The sequence below is a fragment of the Cydia strobilella genome, chromosome 25 (genome assembly GCF_947568885.1).
Source record: "Cydia strobilella chromosome 25, ilCydStro3.1, whole genome shotgun sequence".
Lineage (NCBI taxonomy): Eukaryota > Metazoa > Arthropoda > Insecta > Lepidoptera > Tortricidae > Cydia > Cydia strobilella.
Window position 1 is genome coordinate 9,104,820 of NC_086065.1, and position 18,950 is coordinate 9,123,769.

The 18,950-nt window shown below is 38.8% G+C and overlaps 1 protein-coding gene across 1 annotated transcript in view; it reads right to left on the reverse strand.

Moving 5' to 3' along the window:
* The window catches only part of LOC134752770 (talin-1), a 168,635-nt gene extending 150,272 nt beyond the window's left edge, over positions 1 to 18,363 (reverse strand). The window contains exon 1 of the mRNA XM_063688465.1: positions 18,141 to 18,363. The gene's annotated coding sequence lies outside the window, so the exon portion shown is untranslated. The remainder of the gene's footprint in view (positions 1 to 18,140) is intronic.
* Positions 18,364 to 18,950: the final 587 nt, after the last annotated feature.

Genomic DNA, 18,950 nt, shown 5'->3' on the forward strand with positions numbered 1-18,950 from the left:
GTACTCTCTGTTGACCTACTACGAAAATTGGCAAGTGATATCGTCTTACGCTACAAGTACAGGAAAAAAATCTCAAAATTATAAATTTGTAAAAAAAAAATTAGGAAATATGTTAAATTTGTACGGAACCCTCAGTGGGCGAGTCCGAGTCGAGTGCGACAAGTGCGAGTCGGACTCGCCCACTGAGGGTTCCGTACAAATTTAACATTTCTTTTGTTTTTTTACACAATTATAACTTTGAGATTTTTTCCTGCACTTGTAGTGTAGGACGATATTACTCGTACCATAGAGTAACTTATACTAGAGCGGTACTGTCATAGTAAATTTTGTAACCCCAGTAAATTCACTGCCATCTGTCGACACACTTAAAAACTAAAAATAAATATTTATAAAAATACGATAAAATATATTTAAATATGGATAAATGATTTTTTTATTTGCATTAATTATTTTTATATGATTTTGACCCATGTTCTTTCACTGGTATGCGTTAAAATTATAAATAACAAACGAAACAGTCAACGCCCTCTATACGAGTGTAGGCCAAAACTAGTGGCGCCATCTGATCGAGAATCAAATTTTCGTGATTTTCGAGGCACGTTTTTTTCTTAGACTGTATCCATCTATTACGGAGTTATATCTATCTTTGCTCGTACTTACCAAATTTCATAGTAGGTCGCAGGTCAACGGGAAGTACCCTACAAATTTTGTTTCCCCTGAGTGTCAAAATATGCGTTTTTTGGCGGCATAAACGGCCGTATCTTTTTTTTACGTCACAGCTTCAAGGGACCGTAGACCCGAGTATATGGTTTAAATTTGAACTCGATACCTCCACGCGTTCCCGAGATAAAGGGTCTTGACAGATAGACGGACGGACGGACAGACGGACGGACGGACAACAAAGTGATCCTATAAGGGTTCCGGTTTTTTTCCTTTTGAGGTACGGAACCCTAAAAAGCGCCAAAGAAATGAGTAACTTCTGCACGCAGACTATCTATTCTGTGACGCTGACAATGCCCATGATCACAAACACAGATAAAAAACTACTGTCTTCTTCTTTTCTGTCATCGCAACGCTCTAAGTGTAAACGCGGCCTTAAATAAGAGCACGTGCTATGTGCGCCGGCGCCGATATAGCACGCGACAGTTGTTATTGAATGTGGAACGCACATACTGTTTATGCAATTTGTTTATAAATAAGTATGCAGATTATGGTGCAGCGCTATTAACTTTACTGACCCTCTCAGTAAAAGTATTTGGGTGTTTTTTTCACATCACGTAGTCTATCTCGTGTCACAGCGCTCCTGCGGTTTTTTTTTAATACCACGTCGGTGGCAATCAAGCATACGGCCCGCCTGATGGTAAGCAGTCACCGTAGCCTATGGACGCCTGCAACACGCGCGTTTGCCTACCCTTTGAAAACCTGTACCCTCCTTTTTTGAAGAACCCCATACTGTAGCCCCTCGGGAAAACCTCGGCAGGGAGCTCATTTTACAGCCGAAGCGTACGCGGGAGGAAATTCCTCTTAAACGGCACAGTACGCGACCATTTAGGTGCTAGGGTGTGAGGATGAACACCCTGCCGATGACGAGCGGTGCGGTGATAGAAAGCGGCCGTTGGCATCATGTTAGTTAGCCCACTGTTCGCTATAATCTCAGTAAGGTGGCCACACCGCCCTTATAGGGCTCGGTGCAGCTTTCGCCGACCTTTCGGCGTGCGGCGTGGGACGCGCGGCGCGCCGGATGTGAGGCAATCGGTAAAGTGGAGCGGACGGCTTTGGTTGATTCGCCGAGCTTTTCAAGGGACTAAATACGAACTGTAATTTACAAGTTTTAAATTTGGTAACTTCCGCTTAATTATATAGTGTCCTTGTACCCCTTAGTACTTGTATGTACCCAATTTTAAGGACAGTGGAGGACGGCTCCTCCACACAAACGTATTCTGTATTTTTCCTCTCTGGATATTGACATTTTGGAAGATACGTTTACACAAGCTGATATATAGCAAAGATAGATATAACTCCGTAATAGATGGATACAGTCTAAGAAAAAAACGTGCCTCGAAAATCACGAAAATTTGATTCTCGATCAGATGGCGCCACTAGTTTTGGCCTACACTCGTATAGAGGGCGTTGACTGTTTTGTTTGTTATTTATAATTTTAACGCATACCAGTGAAAGAACATGGGTCAAAATCATATAAAAATAATTACTGCAAATAAAAAAATCATTTATCCATATTTAAATACATTTTATCGTATTTTTATAAATATTTATTTTTAGTTTTAAATTGTGTCGACAGATGGCAGTGAATTTACTGGGTTACAAAATTTACTATGACAGTACCGCTCTAGTATAAGTTACTCTATGTATATAGGTTTAACCAAAGCTATTGTTGTGAATTGTGAACTCGACTGTAGCTATTTAATTAAAAACATTTATTTAGTTTCATTTCACCTGTCCCGTTATCTGTCTTTCTGTCTGTCTGTAATCAAACTTGCAAGTTAAATTCAACCCACTTCCCGGTTTCCGATGAAGCTGAAAATTTACATACAAATACAAATATTCTTTATTGCTCACCAATATAAAAACATACATACATATGTAAGTCGGGTGACAATGCTTTACTATCTGATTATGGAGACAAGAGGTGGTCATAAAGGGGCCCACTGACTATCAGTCCGCCGGACGATATCGGCCTGTCAGTTGTTCGGAACTGTCAAATTTTTGTTCTAACTGTCAGGCCGATATCGTCCGGCGGACTGATAGTCAGTGGGCCCCTTAAGAACATGTTAAAACAACGCAACCTATAACTAACCGTCAAAACGTTCCTTAAATTTTATTGTATGGGAAGTTTCATAGTTCACTGCTGAGTGACGTTGATCAGTCTGTCAAATGTGGTTGGTGCAAGTGACGTTTTCAACCAAAAGGTACCACATTGTAGCTTGTTGATAAGGTTGATTTCTAATTGAAGCTATATGGAAATAGCGCCTTACTGACAAGCGACATTAAGTACCCTTTTGGTTGAAAATGGCACAAATAAGGACAAACGACTGTCAATGGCTTGTTAGATTTGACGAGTTTTTATGCTTTTATAAATATATATATAAAGGGGCCCACAGACTATCAGTCCGCCGGACGATATCGGCCTGTCAGTTGTTCGGAGCTGTCAAATTTTTGTTCTAACTGACAGGCCGATATCGTCCGGCGGACTGATAGTCAGTGGGCCCCTTTAGGCCAATAAAGTTTTTTATAAATTTTACCTCGTGATTTATGAATGAACCACATGCTTCCGCGAACTCATCTACAAACAATTAAATATAAACAATGTATCATACAATAATAATACAAATGCAAAACGCGAAAGGTCAAAAAAATTATCCTTTAATACAACCTTGACACACTCATACAAAATTACCTTATTTCGCATTTTAATAATATCATCACGATCAAATATAGCATTTATTACTTCATTTTAAGGTCGATACGATATTTGTTGCGAATTTTAATGTTAAAAGTATTATTGGAATACACCGTTTATTCATTTAATTTACCTATTTGTAGTATTTTTTACCTCGAGATGGCGTCACTATGCGTCATTACAGTCATTAGTGTCGTAATATGACGCCACTCTTCATTCAGATTATTGACTAATATTGAAGTAGTAAAATAAAGCCATAATTAGAAATAGTTAGCATATATTAAATCACATTTAGAAACGGGTCTATCGCGAATTTATTTTGTTACCTTTATTTACCGACGTTTCGACACAGGTTTCACTGGTCGTGGTCGCGGCTAACTCACGTCCCAGCAAAATGTCAAAACAGAGATTTGTGTGAACACACATTAGTCACACAAATCTCTGTTTTGACATTTTGCTGGGACGTCAGTTAGCCGCGACCACGACCAGTGAAACCTGTGTCGATACGTCGGTAAATAAAGGTAACAAAATAAATTCGCGATAGACCCGTTTCTAAATGTGATTTAATATGTGTTTAAACCGCGAAAGTTTTAAATGTTATATAGTTAGCATAGTTTTTTTCATTCACTGAATGACTGAAAACCATGATGCCATGAACTAGTTCTCGAGCCCCATTTCAGTGCATTCGTTTAAAGTTTCTTGTTTTTTTATGGTTATGGACTATGGTTTATGGTTTAAGAAATTATTTCTCCAAAAGAATATAACAATTCACTTACATTGAGAAATACAAACAAACATTATATACATTATTTACAGAGTGCACGAATAGCATCAAATATATTCTAAAGAGGCCCACTGACTATCCGTCCGCCGGGCGATATCGGCCTGTCAGTTAGAACAAAAATTTGACAGTTCCGAACAACTGACAGGCCGATATCGTCCGGCGGACTGATAGTCAGTGGGCCCCTTAAAACAGAACAAAGTAACGTAGTATTTATTTTTACAAGAAAAAAGTGGGTATGTATATGAATCGGCAACTGGTAAGGTATGGTTCCGTACCCAAAGGGTAAAACGGGACCCTATTACTAAGACTCCGCTGTCTGTCTGTCTGTCTGTCACCAGGCTGTATCTTATGAACCGTGATAGTTAGACAGTTGAAATTTTCACAGATGATGTATTTCTGTTGCCGCTATAATAGCAAATACTAAAAAACAGAATAAAATAAATATTTAAGTGGGGCTCCCATACAACAAACGTGATTTTTTGCCGTTTTTTGCGTAGTGGTAAGGAATCCTTCGTGCGCGAGTCCGACTCGCACTTGGCCGGTTTTTTATGATATAGGAGGCAAACGAGCACACAAATCCCCTGATGGTATTCGATTACCGTCACCCGTAAGTGCGTTGCCGGCCTTTAAGACGATTAGAAAACGAGGACATTTTGAACAGAGCCGTGCCGTTATTTTATTAACTTTTACTTGTGTAGGTTTCAATATACACGCCTCTAAAGGGGCCCACTGACTATCAGTTCGCCGGACGATATCGGCCTGTCAGTTAGAACAAAAATTTGACAGTTCCGAACAACTGACAGGCCGATATCGTCCGGCGGACTGATAGTCTGTGGGCCCCTTAAGGCACTCCGATACATCTGATGGCGACTGCTGTGTTATTTTGTACATGTACAAAATAACACAGCGAGAGACATATACCATAGAACATTCGTACAAAGGCGAACTTATCTGAGGCGAAACGTATCGACGAATTTATATTCATGTAACATAGGTGGGCGAACGCCGTAAGAAAAGTTATAGATAGCTGACGCCCAGCGCCCACGCATAGAGACAGGTAAAACCCACAACAATAGCGTATTTGCCTACTAGTCAAATCAGTTTCTTTTTTCGATTTTTTTAATTGATAGAGTGATTCAAGAGGAAGGTTTATACAATGTATCATATCAGCATTGCACCCGTACGAAGCCGGGGCGGGTCGCTAGTTTAAAAATAAGTCACAGCTAATATGTAACAATTATAGAGCCAATATATAAATCTAATGCATTCTTTTGGTTAAGGTTCTGGAGTGGCGTCCGCGTACCGGAAGACGAACTGCCGGTAGGCCTCCAACGAGATGGAGCGACGACCTGGTGAAGGTCGCGGGAGTTCGGTGGTTGCGAGCGGCACAGGATCGGTCGGAGTGGCGAGCCTTGGGGGAGGCCTATGTCCAGCAGTGGACGTCTATCGGCTGACACGATGATGATGATGATTCTTTTGGTTTCATAAGTAAATAGTTTCACAGTTTAGATAGTTTGTCTAGTCGAGTTGTTTGACTTTTCAATCACTCTTTTGCTTAGAAAATTAAGCAAAAGAGTGATTGAAAAGCTTAAAAAAACGAGGTATAGCTAAAAATGACAATTCGATTGGCCTGGATTTTTTGGGAAAACGCCACCAACATTAAATATGCAGTGCATTCTCTTTATTGCTATCATCAAAGATAGATATAACTCCGTAATAGATGGATACAGTCTAAGGAAAAAACGTGCCTCGAAAATCAAGAAAATTTGATTCTCGATCGAACGGCGCTACTAGCTTCGGCCTACTATCGTATAGATGGCGTTGACGGTTTCGTTTGTTATTTAACAATTTTAACGCATATCAGTGAAAGAACATGGGTCAAAATCATAAAAATAATTAATGCAAATCAAAAAAAATCATTTATACATATTTAAATACATTTTGTCGTATTTTTATAAATATTTATTTTTAGTTTTAAAGTGTGTCGACAGATGGCAGTGAATTTACTGGGGTTACAAAATTTACTATGACAGTACCGCTCTAGTATAAGTTACTCTATGCTATCATGCTCATCAGAGTACAAGGGCCCGTTTCTCAAAAGCTTGTAACTTGGAATACAAGCGGATGTCACTTTATGACAGCTTTTGTTGTGTTTTGTTAGTTTGTTTTGCTGTTTTTTTTTTTGTTGTATTACAAGTTACAAGCTTTCGAGAAACGGGCCCCCAGTGCCCTGTCAATCAAAAGCTTGTAGCTTGTAATACAGTGAAAGTCCCTTTCTAACAAAAGCTGCTGTCAAAGTGAGTTCCGCTTGTATTACAAGCTACAAGCTTTTGATTAACAGGGCACAGGTGTTACATTAAATACATTTGTAGGTACTCTAAGCGCTGGAACTATTGAAAGTATTGAATACTTTACTACTAGCGCCGGAGGTTCTATAAAAAGATCGAAAGGAAGTAGTAACAAGAAGTTCACCGTTGGCAACGATAACGCATGACGCATGACTCACCGCATCGGTAGCTGTTATTATTGTTTTTTTATCTGTAGTCTTTTTATCAAAGCATTAGGTTGTAGTGTAAACATGACATTGGAACATTGTATTTATTTTGATCGCCAGCGCAATTTATTGCATCACTCTATCTAAACTGTTATGTATTTTTACACAGCATTTGCGTAGTTTTTAGGGTTCCGTACGTAGGGCCGCGTAGTTTTATGGGACTCTATTACTAAGACTCCGCTGTCCGTCTGTCTGTCAGCAGGCTGTATCTCGAACCGTGATAGCTAGACAGTTGAAATTTTTACAGATAACCATAAACCAGTACAAACGTCCGTTACGGTTTACGGTTCAATTTGTACTGGTTAATGATTAATTGCAATTAACGTTCGACCAACACTGATTGTAAACCGTCGTATTGTATTGCTCTAATTCCGTAAGAATTGTACTAACAACAATTAACCTTCGTAGCTAAAAGTGATTGGTCCAAGCAAAAAAAAAACTTACTAATTCAGTTTTAATAAATACAGGTATTTACAACAATAATATGTTACTTTTCGAAGGCCGCAAAAATATGTCACGCTCTTATGGCTCTACCATAGAGTAACTTATACTAGAGCGGTACTGTCATAGTAAATTTTGTAACCCCAGTAAATTCACTGCCATCTGTCGACACACTTTAAAACTAATATTGAAGATTTGTAAAAATACGATAAAATGTATTTAAGGTGGTTCGATTTTCATACAAAATTCAATCTGCTTTAATTAAGGCACTACACACTATTACTACACAAATATTTGCTCATTTATCTACTTTCGAATATTCGTTTGCGCTAAATTAATAGAAAAACTTTGTTTCATACAGAAATCATACATAAATCAACGTAATTTTTTCATCAATTTTACGTATGTGTGTGTCACAAATGTCGTGTACAAATACGTTGCGTGCGGCGTTGCCACTCTATGACGTTGGCGACGTTGCCTGGCCGACCTGGCAGGATTTGCAGTGCCGTCATGTTTAGTGCATTTTATTTGACAGTGTTGACACTGACACATAGGGTCATGTTTATTGTGTCAATTTGTTTGTATAAATTGAAAATGATAGCAACGGCTAAATCAAGTTACAAAAATCATCGGTTCTGGTCCGCGAAAATCCAGAAAAATTCAGACTCAATTGAAGCGGAATTCATGATGGTGAAGTTTCGTAAGGTAGGTACAGTTTCATTCCTTCATTGTACATTGTAATTTTCTCGTGCCGATCTTTTTAGAAAATAATTCTCACTTCTCCCGTAATGGTAGATATAACATACATACATACATATAATCACGCCTATTTCCCGGAGGGGTAGGCAGAGACCACGGATTTCCACTTGCTGCGATCCTGACATACCTCTTTCGCTTCCTTCACTTTCATAACATTCCTCATACACGCTCGCCGGTTTAGGGTGCTCTTGACCTGGCCTTTCTTCAGGATTTCCCCGATCTGATCAGAGAAAGTCCGCCGAGGTCTGCCCCTTCCAACTCCCGTTTCTACCTCTCCCTTATACACTCTCTTTGTTAGCCTTCTTTCACTCATTCTTTCCACGTGTCCAAACCATCTCAACATACCTTTCTCAATTTTTGTCACTACATCTTCGTTCAGTCCACACTTTTCCCTTATCACACTGTTCCTAATTCTATCTTGTAATCTCACACCACACACACTTCTCAACGCTCTCATTTCCACTGCATTCACTTGGCTCTGATGCCTCTTCTGCCATACCCAACTTTCGCTACCATACATAAGTGTAGGCACCAGCACCCCTCTATGCACAGCCAACCGTGCCTTTTGCGACACCTTCTGGCTGCTCATAAAAGCATTAAGTGCCCCATTCACGCGATTTCCAGCACTCACTCTCCTTTCAATATCTTTATCATGCTTACCGTCCCTAGTGAATAAGGTTCCCAGATACACAAACTCTTTCACTTGTTCTACTCTTTCTTGACCAATCAAAATTTCACAGTTTGTCATATATTCTTCCTTTTCAAATACCATTACTTTCGTCTTACTTACATTAATTTTCATTCCTTTCCTTTCAAAAGATCCAAGCATTCTAGTTACCATCTCCTGCAACTCTTCACCCGATGACGCTAGCAATACCAGGTCATCAGCGTAAAGAAGACATTTGACGGGTAACCCACTCATTCTCAGCCCACATTCATCATTTCTCAAATCATGCAAACTACTGTCCATGAACAGATTAAACAGCCACGGTGACGCTACACATCCCTGCCTAACACCCTTTTCGATGCTAAACCACTCAGTGTACGACCCGTTTACTCTCACACAAGCACTGGAATCCTCATAGAGCGATTTCAGTGCCTGAATGAGACGGCCGCTCAATCCATACACCGACAGTACCGACCAAAGTTCATTCCTCACCACTCTGTCATAAGCCTTTTCCAAATCCACGAAAGCGCAATAGACCTTCTGACCTTTAGCCAAATGCTTTTCGGCTATGCATCGCAAGGAAAAGACTTGATCCGTACATCCCATACCCTTTCGGAATCCCGCTTGTGCATCCCATACTTTCTCATCGGTTTCTTTCACTACTCTTTCAATCAATATCTTTGCATACAATTTGCCGACGACGCTGAGTAAGCTAATGCCTCTGTAGTTTTTGCAATCCAGTTGTGATCCCTTTCCTTTGTAAAGAGGTACAATGACGGCCTTGCACCAGTCCCTGGGCACTTGACCGGTTCTCAAGCACATATTGAAAAGGCGGTACAACTGACTTGCTACAATGCCTTGTCCAGCTTTCAGCATCTCGACAGAAACTCTATCATATCCTGCAGCCTTTCCTGATTTCATTCCTTTCAACGCTTTCACAATTTCATCCATGCTAATACTATCTTCGTTCTCCGACACGTTCTCAATGCTTTCATTCAACTCCGAAATTAACGTGCTTGCCTCCTCTTTATCAAACAAACTTTCAAAATACTCTTTCCATCTTTCTAAGATGCATTCTTCCTCATTCACTAATCTTCCATTCTTGTCTTTTATTGACTTTAGCTCAGAACTCTGGGTGTTACCCCTGGCTAAACGAACGGACTTCCAGAAAAACTTTATATTTGTTTGGAAATCTTGAGACAGCCTTTCTTCCATTTTATCTTTCTGGTAGATATAAGCAGTGAACAATACCTATATAATGTAATTATTACTGTTTTGGTTGCCGAATAGTCAATGTGTCACTAACTCTAGGTTTTTTTTAGGTATTGTGCAAAATGAAGAGGCATTCCAAGAATAAAATGTTTTCCTTCATTAGCCAGAAAAAATCAGGACATCCTCACTGCAATAAAGTAAAATAAAACATTTCCTGGGGATGAAAATTATGGAATTTTGTCTATGAATGAAAAACACAATTATTACTAGGTAAGTAAATGATAACTTTATTAGAATCCATATTGTTGCATCATCTTTCTTCCTATAACATTAGAGATTTTGTGCTATCATGATATTATTTTTCTTTCAGGTACAGGGACAACTACGGATAACAAATATGAAAAAATGTTATTTCATTTGTTGTGTGAATCCATCTACACCAACAAGACATCCACTGCTGGACATAGGCCTCCCCAGGGATCTCCACAACGACTGGTCTTGCAAGACCGGCCAAAATATCGAGAAATAAATAATATAAATAAACATGATAAATATCCCGTTTTCTATAATAGTTATAATTAGAAGGCCATGCAATGTTGTTACTCACTGTACCTACTTGAATCCAAAAAAAAATGTATAAAAAAAGTTTTAATTTTATTTTACAATTACTACTTTATCATTAGTACATTACGATACAAGTGCGAAAAGTAGGAAATTGGCAACGAGTGGCGATAAATTGAAACACGACCGAAGGAAGTGTTTTAATCGACATGAATTGCGAATTACCTTTTCGCACGTGTATTGTACAACGTTTTACAGTACATAATTATGACCCTTTACATTTTCGACATATGCACGTATTGTACTAATTACCGCACTAGGGCGGTAACGTATATGTAGCACCATATGTACTAAAAAGTATTTTACAGTACATATGGTGCAACTTTCTCGCCCTAGTGCGTAAAGAGCACTTTTCATGCATATGTCGAAAGTTTAAAGGGCCATATGTACTGTAAAACGTTGTACGATACACGTGCGAATAGGTAATTCGCAACTCGTGTCGATTTAAAACACTCTCTGCGGTCGTGTTTTAATCTGTCGCCACTCGTTTCGAATTTTTTCTTTTCCGCACTTGTATCGTAAATAACTATTTCAAACTGCAAGGGTACGATGATAGATCTCAATTCAATATGATTTTGCAACATTTGGCATTATTAGGTTATAAATTGTATGCAGATGAAATCTATCATCGTACCCTTCCAGTTTGAAAAATACTATAGAGGCTGGGCAGTAAGGGATTGCTTTACTTGTAGAACTATATTTAGCCCTTTAAAAAAAAACTGATACTTAACACTTACAAACCTGGACTTCCTTGGGCTAGTGCTACTAAGAATCGTCAGTATTCTCCATCCTTTCTGAGTTGGAAGAACCCAAAAAGGTGAGATTTGTGAAAGTCAGGTTTTCAATATATGTGGCGTTTTCAACCAAACGGGTACCTACTTATTGTTGTCATATTTCCATAAAGCTTCAAAATGAAATCAACCTAATCGACAACCGACAATGTGGTACCTTTTAGTTCAAAACGTCACATATTTTTATAAAACGTTATAAACTAATTTATATTTATACTGAATATCTGGGAGAAAAAGAAAACATAAGTAAAAACTCAAAAATACTCGTTTTCCCAGAGATAAGACCTAGCTAGATCGAACCTCTTACAGCAAATTTCATCGAAATCGTTAGAGCCGTTTCCGATATCACTGAAATATATTTCGGTTATATCGGAATCGGACAAGAATTCGAAGAATAAAAGGTATAAGAAACATAAGATAACACAAAAAGGACAAAAAAAGTACCCCTGACGTACCAGTCTCGAACCCGAATCCTCTTGCACGTATTTCCACGAACATACCGCAACGCCATTGCAGCATACTTACAGTGCATGAAATTGTCTACTACAAGCATCACGGAAACACTGTTCGCATGTGTGAGTAATAGTAGGAAATAGCATGACAGAAACACTCTGTCGACTTTAAAAGTGTTTTTTGCACTAATGAAGTATTCAATGTTTATTATAATAATTCAATATTTATGTAAAGAGTGCGCTAAACATACTTTTAAGTATACAGATACCAACACTATTCCACAAAAAAATAAAACCCGAAAATTTGCGAAAGTGACGCCATCTAGCGGGGTTTAAGCTTTGGGTAACCTAGTCGAACCACCTTAAATATAGATAAATGATTTTTTTTATTTGCATTAATTATTTTGATGATTTTGACCCATGTTCTTTCACTGATATGCGTTAAAATTGTTAAATAACAAACGAAACCGTCAACGCCATCCATACGACTGTAGGCCAAAACTAGTAGCGCCCTCTGAACGAGAATCAAATTTTCTTGATTTTCGAGGCACGTTTTTTCCTTAGACTGTATCCATCTATTACGGAGTTATATCTATCTTTGGCTCTACGAATAAGATCGTGCATGTCAGATATTTTGCGGCCTTCGAAGAGTAACATATTATTCCAGGTGACTGCAATTTAGCGACAACGCCAAATTTGAGGAAAGACGATTGCCACAAGTAAAAAAAAACCGGCCAAGTGGGAGTTGGACTCGCGCACCGAGGGTTCCGTACAAAAAGATATTTTTATTACATGATGTAACTAAAAATTTACGGTTTTCGCAATTTTTCCTTTATCTGTGCTATAAGACGTTGCTTCGTACCAAATTTCAAGATTCTGAGTTCACGGGAAGTACCTTGTAGGTTTTGATTCCCTTGTGAGTGTCGAAAATTTGCGGAAATTTACGGCATAAACGGTTGTATCTTTTGATTGCGTTGGCTTAGAAGTCTGATTTTTTCACAGCTCCAAGGGACAGTAGACCTGAGTATTTGATATAAATTCCAGCTTGATACCTCCACGCGTTCCTGAGAAAAAGGGTCTTGACAGACAGACAGACAGACAGACAGACAGACAGACGGACGGACGGACGGACGGACGGACGGACAACAAAGTGATCCTATAAGGGTTCCGTTTTTTCCTTTCGAGGTACGGAACCGTAAAAATTGAGAAAAACGCTCCGGCTGTGGAATCGCCTCAGTCTGTGCCCTGCGTCGATTACATGAGTCGGCCATTGCAGTATTTCTCGATAACGCGGCCTAATTGACCCGCCCGATCTTTCATTTAAGGATGATTACGAAACACTGCCAATTGGGTGGATACTTTTAGCGGGTTTGCCTTTACTTATTAAATGCTTTAAATATAAATTTAAAAAATGGCTTATTGGAAAATGTTCCTACAGTTATAAAGAATCGAATCGAACAAAATCGAATAATATGTACGAATAATCACTTAATTATAATAATTGAATAATAAATATGTAATAATTACAAGCTTTTCTTCGAAATTGTGATCTCAATAAATAGGCAGTACAAATTAATAAAGTAAGTAGGGATTTGTTTGTATTTGTTTTTGTTTTTATGGCTAGCTCTTAATTGTATAGTAAATGTTGTAAATGTTATAATTAGACTAACACTTAGTTTATAGGTTGCCCTAGTTTAAGTTTACTAACAAAATATGGATTTTTTTGAAAGTCTGAATTAAATAATTTTTATTTTATTTTATTTATTATTTAAACAAATAAGTTGTATGTAAATAATATGTAATTTAAAATAATTAAGTACCCAAAATGTAAGTTGTGACAACTACCAATTACCAATAAATGATGTCTAAAGCATTGGCGGCCACGATTTTTAACCCCCCCCCCCCCCCACCAACCAACGGATCAAAATAGACGGCTAAAAGTGGTTAAGTCTTAAGGTAGACTCCGCGGGTATCAAGATAATCGGACACGCTCGAGTAACTACAAAAATCCCCTCTTGGGCTCCCCTACCATTTATTAGATGTTGGGACTCTCCCAATTTGGCCCAATAGTGGACATAATATTATGAATTAGTTTCTCGGTACCCCTCTATCCATACTAATATTATAAATGCGAAAGTTGGTCTGTCTGTATGTTACCTCTTCACGCTTAAACCGCTGAACCGATTTAGTTGAAATTCGGTATAGATATAGTTTGAGTCCCGAAAAAGGACATAGGGTAGTTTTTATCCCAGAAATCATCCTTTAAGGGGGTAAAAAGGGGGGTTGTAAGTTTGTACGGAAAATCGATAAAAAGCAGATTGGATAAAAAATAAGCTACCCAAATTACTAACTCTACGCAAACGAAGACGCAGGCAAAAGCTAGTACTAGCTAGACGATGAGTCATTTAATATAATTGCAATACTTTCAACGGTCACGTATTTTAACATTATCAATGGCGTCAGTGTTTCTCGGAAACGTAAGAGGCCGAGCTATAGGCGTTCTGGGTATTTTGACAAAGTCAAAGTAGAGTGTTGTATCTTAGGATTCTTAGGTCTACCGTTTAACTGAGGCGGTTAGTAAGAAGTTATTATACCTAGTCAGCTACGACATAAAAAAATAAATGTACTGATAAATCCGCTACTTGACGCTAGATGTGTCGACTACGAAAATAATAAGTGTTTTGGTAATTGGTATGGAGTGAACACTCTATGCTTACTTATTTCTCTATGGCCCATGGCTACGGACTGGAAGGCTTGCCTGCATGAAGCTGATTTGTATACTTCTAATATATGACCTAGTTTTAGCGTTATTTGCGAAAAAATTACTAGATTTGACCTTGTGACCCCCCCCCTGACCTTAAAGCTGGATCCCCACTTAAATGCCCCCCCCCCCCCCCCCCCGACCCGCCTCCGCCCGCCCGCCGCACGCACGGGTAGTTCAACTAATTTACACAAAACTCAAAACTTACAAATTATACATATAAACCTTTGTACATCTTATTATTTGTACCATGTAATTTTTAATATGTATTTTTGTACAATAAAGAGTTTACTACTAATCCTCCTCCGTCTCCTTCCTCTTGAATGACTCTATCTATTTAAAAAAACCGCATCAAGATCCGTTGCGTAGTTTTAAAGATCTAAGCATACATAGGGACAGACATACCTACAGACAGCGGAAAGAGACTTTTATACTGTGTAGTGATGAAGTGACCAGATAATCCAGTAAACAGGCAGGTCAAGGTCTTCAAATATTTGAACTAAACCATACCCTAGTAGGCGTTGGTTACATTATGTTTGTTTACCACTTAGCAATCAACTGTGTATAATGTAAACTCATGAGTCTTTGGATACCATGCCACAGGGCGGACACGCTATACATCAAAAATCACTTGCGTTTCTATGTGTGAACGGCACGTCTGTACACGCGTCATGCGTCATAGTGTGAGTAAGTTGCTTAAAAATAGTGCAGAGCGGCCGGCAAACGGCCGTCAATTTGCTGTCGCGGGGCGAGGTTTCGAGTCGGGGCGGGGCGGTGCGTGGCCGTTCTGTATGATAATTAATACTATTACTTATTCTGTGACCATGCCAAGGGTGGATTTTTGTCAAAAGCAACTGTTCATTCTTAATTTTGAATTTATCAAATAATGTAAATTGTATGTACTGACAATCATAATATAAATTCGTGTAGATTAGTCTAGGATAATTTATATTGTAATTTTATATTATGAGAATAAATATCTAAATCTTAGATCTGTAGGCCTAACTCAAGAGCGGCACGACAGTATTTCACCCGCGAGATAAACTGCCATGCCTCTAATTAGGAAAATAGTAGTTTATCTCGAATTCTCTAGGGCGAAATAGTGTCCCGCCGCTCCTGTGCTAGAACTGTGGAAGGCAGACCTACTGTAGTCACTAGAAAAAAACCGCCAAAGTGCGAATCGGACTCGCGAACCGAGGGTTCCGTACTTTTTAGTATTTGTTGTTATAGCGGCAACAGAAATACATCATCTGTGAAAATTTCAACTGTCTAGCTATCACGGTTCATGAGATACAGATTGGTGACAGACAGACGGACAGCGGAGTCTTAGTAATAGGGTCCCGTTTTTACCCTTTGGGTACAGAACCCTAAAAAGAATAAGTCTTTATAATATGACTATTTACATCTATAAAATTAAATCGCTAGACTACAGGTAAAGCAGTCTTCACATTGGATGTAAATCACATGCTGCTCCGGTGTGCAAGTGGGGCATTGATTTAAACACACAATGCTGTCTCACACACAACAGAGTGTCGTGCGGATCTGAACAGTGCGATAACTGCACAAATGATCAACAGTGGACAACTTTTGGCTGACATTAAAATGTTGATTATATCTGGTTAAAAAACAACACCACTTCTTCAAAATAAAATGTTTTACAATAATAAAAAATTATTACTACAAATCTAGTATTGAGAATGGAGGAGGATCGCGGCGTTAAAAGGGCGTACTTGGGACGCCAGGTGGGGCGGAGGCCGGTCGGACGTCCCAGGTATCGCTGGGGCGATGCTGTTGGAGTAGATTTGAGCGCTCTCCATGCCGATAACTGGCGGGAGATGGCACAGGATCGAGACGACTGGCGTATACTCGTGACGGAGGCCAAGACTCATTTTGGGTCGCTGCGCCATTAAGTAAGTAAGTACTACAAATCAGTCATCAGACTACACAGCTGTCACCAGTTTGGCACTGATATAAATGCTATTGTGAACGTAATTTACTTTCTATGCACCCTGCTCGTACTGTCATATTAGTGTGAGCGAGATGTCTAGAAAGTAAATTACGTAGGGGTTTACCTATTTACTGACCTGTAAATCATTAACTTTTACCAATAAATGTCTTGTATCTTGTAGCGTATATAAAAATGATGTTAGTGTTAACACTGTCAGCACAGTGACTCGTGGTACGGGTACTGTTATTTTTCTTATTCTGATTTTCCTGCCGTATGAGTAATGTAATCAATGAAAACACTCAATGAACATAAAGCATTTCCCGTTTAAATAAAATAGTATCTTCCGGAGAATAAATGTACAAGGATAAACTGATTACACTATATCAATTAGTAATTATAAACCACATCATTAACCGCTGCATTTAATTTAAATATAATTGGTTTATCAATTAATTCCAATAATCTAAGCTGGACTTTGTCTCTGGTTAAAAAAACCGGCCAAGTGCGAGTCGGACTCGCACACCAAGGGTTCCGTACTTTTTAGTATTTGTTGTTATAGCGGCAACAGAAATACATCATCTGTGAAAATTTTAACTGTCTAGCTATCACGGTTCATGAGATACAGCCTGGTGACAGACAGACAGACGGACAGCGGAGTCTTAGTAATAGGGTCCTGTTTTTACCCTTTGGGTACGGCACCCTAAAAAATACCTTTTGTAAATTTAAAATTTGACCAATTGTAACCTATATTAAATCAGGCTAAATATTAGTAGCACAAAATATGCTCACTATTTATGCCATATTCCAGTCATTATTACAGTTAGCCTAATGGTTATTGTAATTGAATAATAATATAATGTTGATTGTCAAATGTTTTAGTATGCACAAATAAAATGCTGTGTAACATTTGCTAGCAGTGTTTGCTAGCCATTGAAAAAGTCGATTTGGTGAAATTATCGATTTTCGGCCGCATCACTTAAAGTGACATATTTGGCTGAATACGATTTTCACAGCCCTAAAACTACTTTTTTCTTAAACTTCAAAAACAGCTGATTGCAGTTTTTTGGCGAAATTAGATCGAGCTTATCAGACACACGTAATAAAAGGCAAGCCCCAAGCTTGTTGGTCGGAGGACGCGCACTCCAAAAACACTGTATTCGTGATCAAATCTATTTAAAATTTCTGATGTCACCTCTTGTGTCGATGTAGGCGCGTAAGGCAAGGCCATAGAAACATGCTAACAAACATCGCTAAAACCTTGAGAGAGGCAATTAGAAAACTCATTAAGCTAACTTTTTTGGCTCTTTGACCAAAAAACTGGACCGTAAAGCAAGTTTTTCAGGAGTTTCAAGCAAGACCCTTATGTCAACAAAGCGTTTTTAAACATTTACTAAATAATAATGACTACGGAAGCTATTCTGGCAAGTTTATTGCCTCAAAGACTAGTTATAGACGAGAATTCAAACGGAATTGGGTTACGGTAAGCTTTCGATCGATATATTTATACGAAATCCTGAAAGCTCGAACAAGATGGCGGGAATGTAACCCGATCGATTGCGGAAGAACGGGAGCGGGAGGAAGTGCACCGCGAACAGCGCGACCTAAATTCGGTCGGGTTATACGTCTGATGGGACATATGTACGGGTTCTCAATTTTTACTCGTTATCTATAAGCACTACAATTTTGCGACTCTTAAATTAGTTAGATAATATAATTAACTATAATAACTTACTGTTTTTAGTCTCCATTAGGGTTTAAATAATCACAAAACACAATTTTATGTCACAAGCACTCACACGCCCCATTCATGTAATAACATCTCGGATACACTGCGCCATCTGGTGCGTTCGGATACCCGCGTCACCTGTGGCTGCATTCACTGCGGTGTTAAATTTAATTTAGTTCTCAATAATTAGTGACTCAAACTTTCAATTTAGGCTAAATATTTGTATAACAGTAACCACGCTGATGTAATCGTTACTTTTTATTCATTTTTTCAAGTCTAGACTTTATTTTAAGCTAGTTAAACGTGCAGTTGTAAAGCAAGCGACAAAACTATTGATTTTTCGCCCAGCTGATTCATTCTGCCGCCTACGCTAGGCGTGTAATCGACGATTTCGCGCAATTTTGTCGCAAACACATAACCCTATTTCTCTAACTTGTTTCCTGGTTAAGCTAGCGAATTCCGCACAGGTATAGACAAGGACATCTCCTTAAAAGGTGACTAGTCAGTGATGCGGTACTTTGAGATACTAGAACGAGTCAGCTTAGTTATTCAGACTGTGTCCAAGTCCAATGGGCAAGGTCTCTAGACTGGTCATTTTACGGAATCCTATGAGTTTCTAAACGGCTTCGGGCTTTGATTGAATGATAACAGACTTGTTGTTTTGAAACGAATTCCTATTCGGCTTTGGAATTCTTAATGTTTAAGACCATTTACCTCCAGTTTAAGAGCTAATCCAACTCCAAGTACAGCCGTCAGATATATCGGAGCGGCCAAGGTGCTCACAAATATCTGAACACGCTTCTATTGTCAATGAGG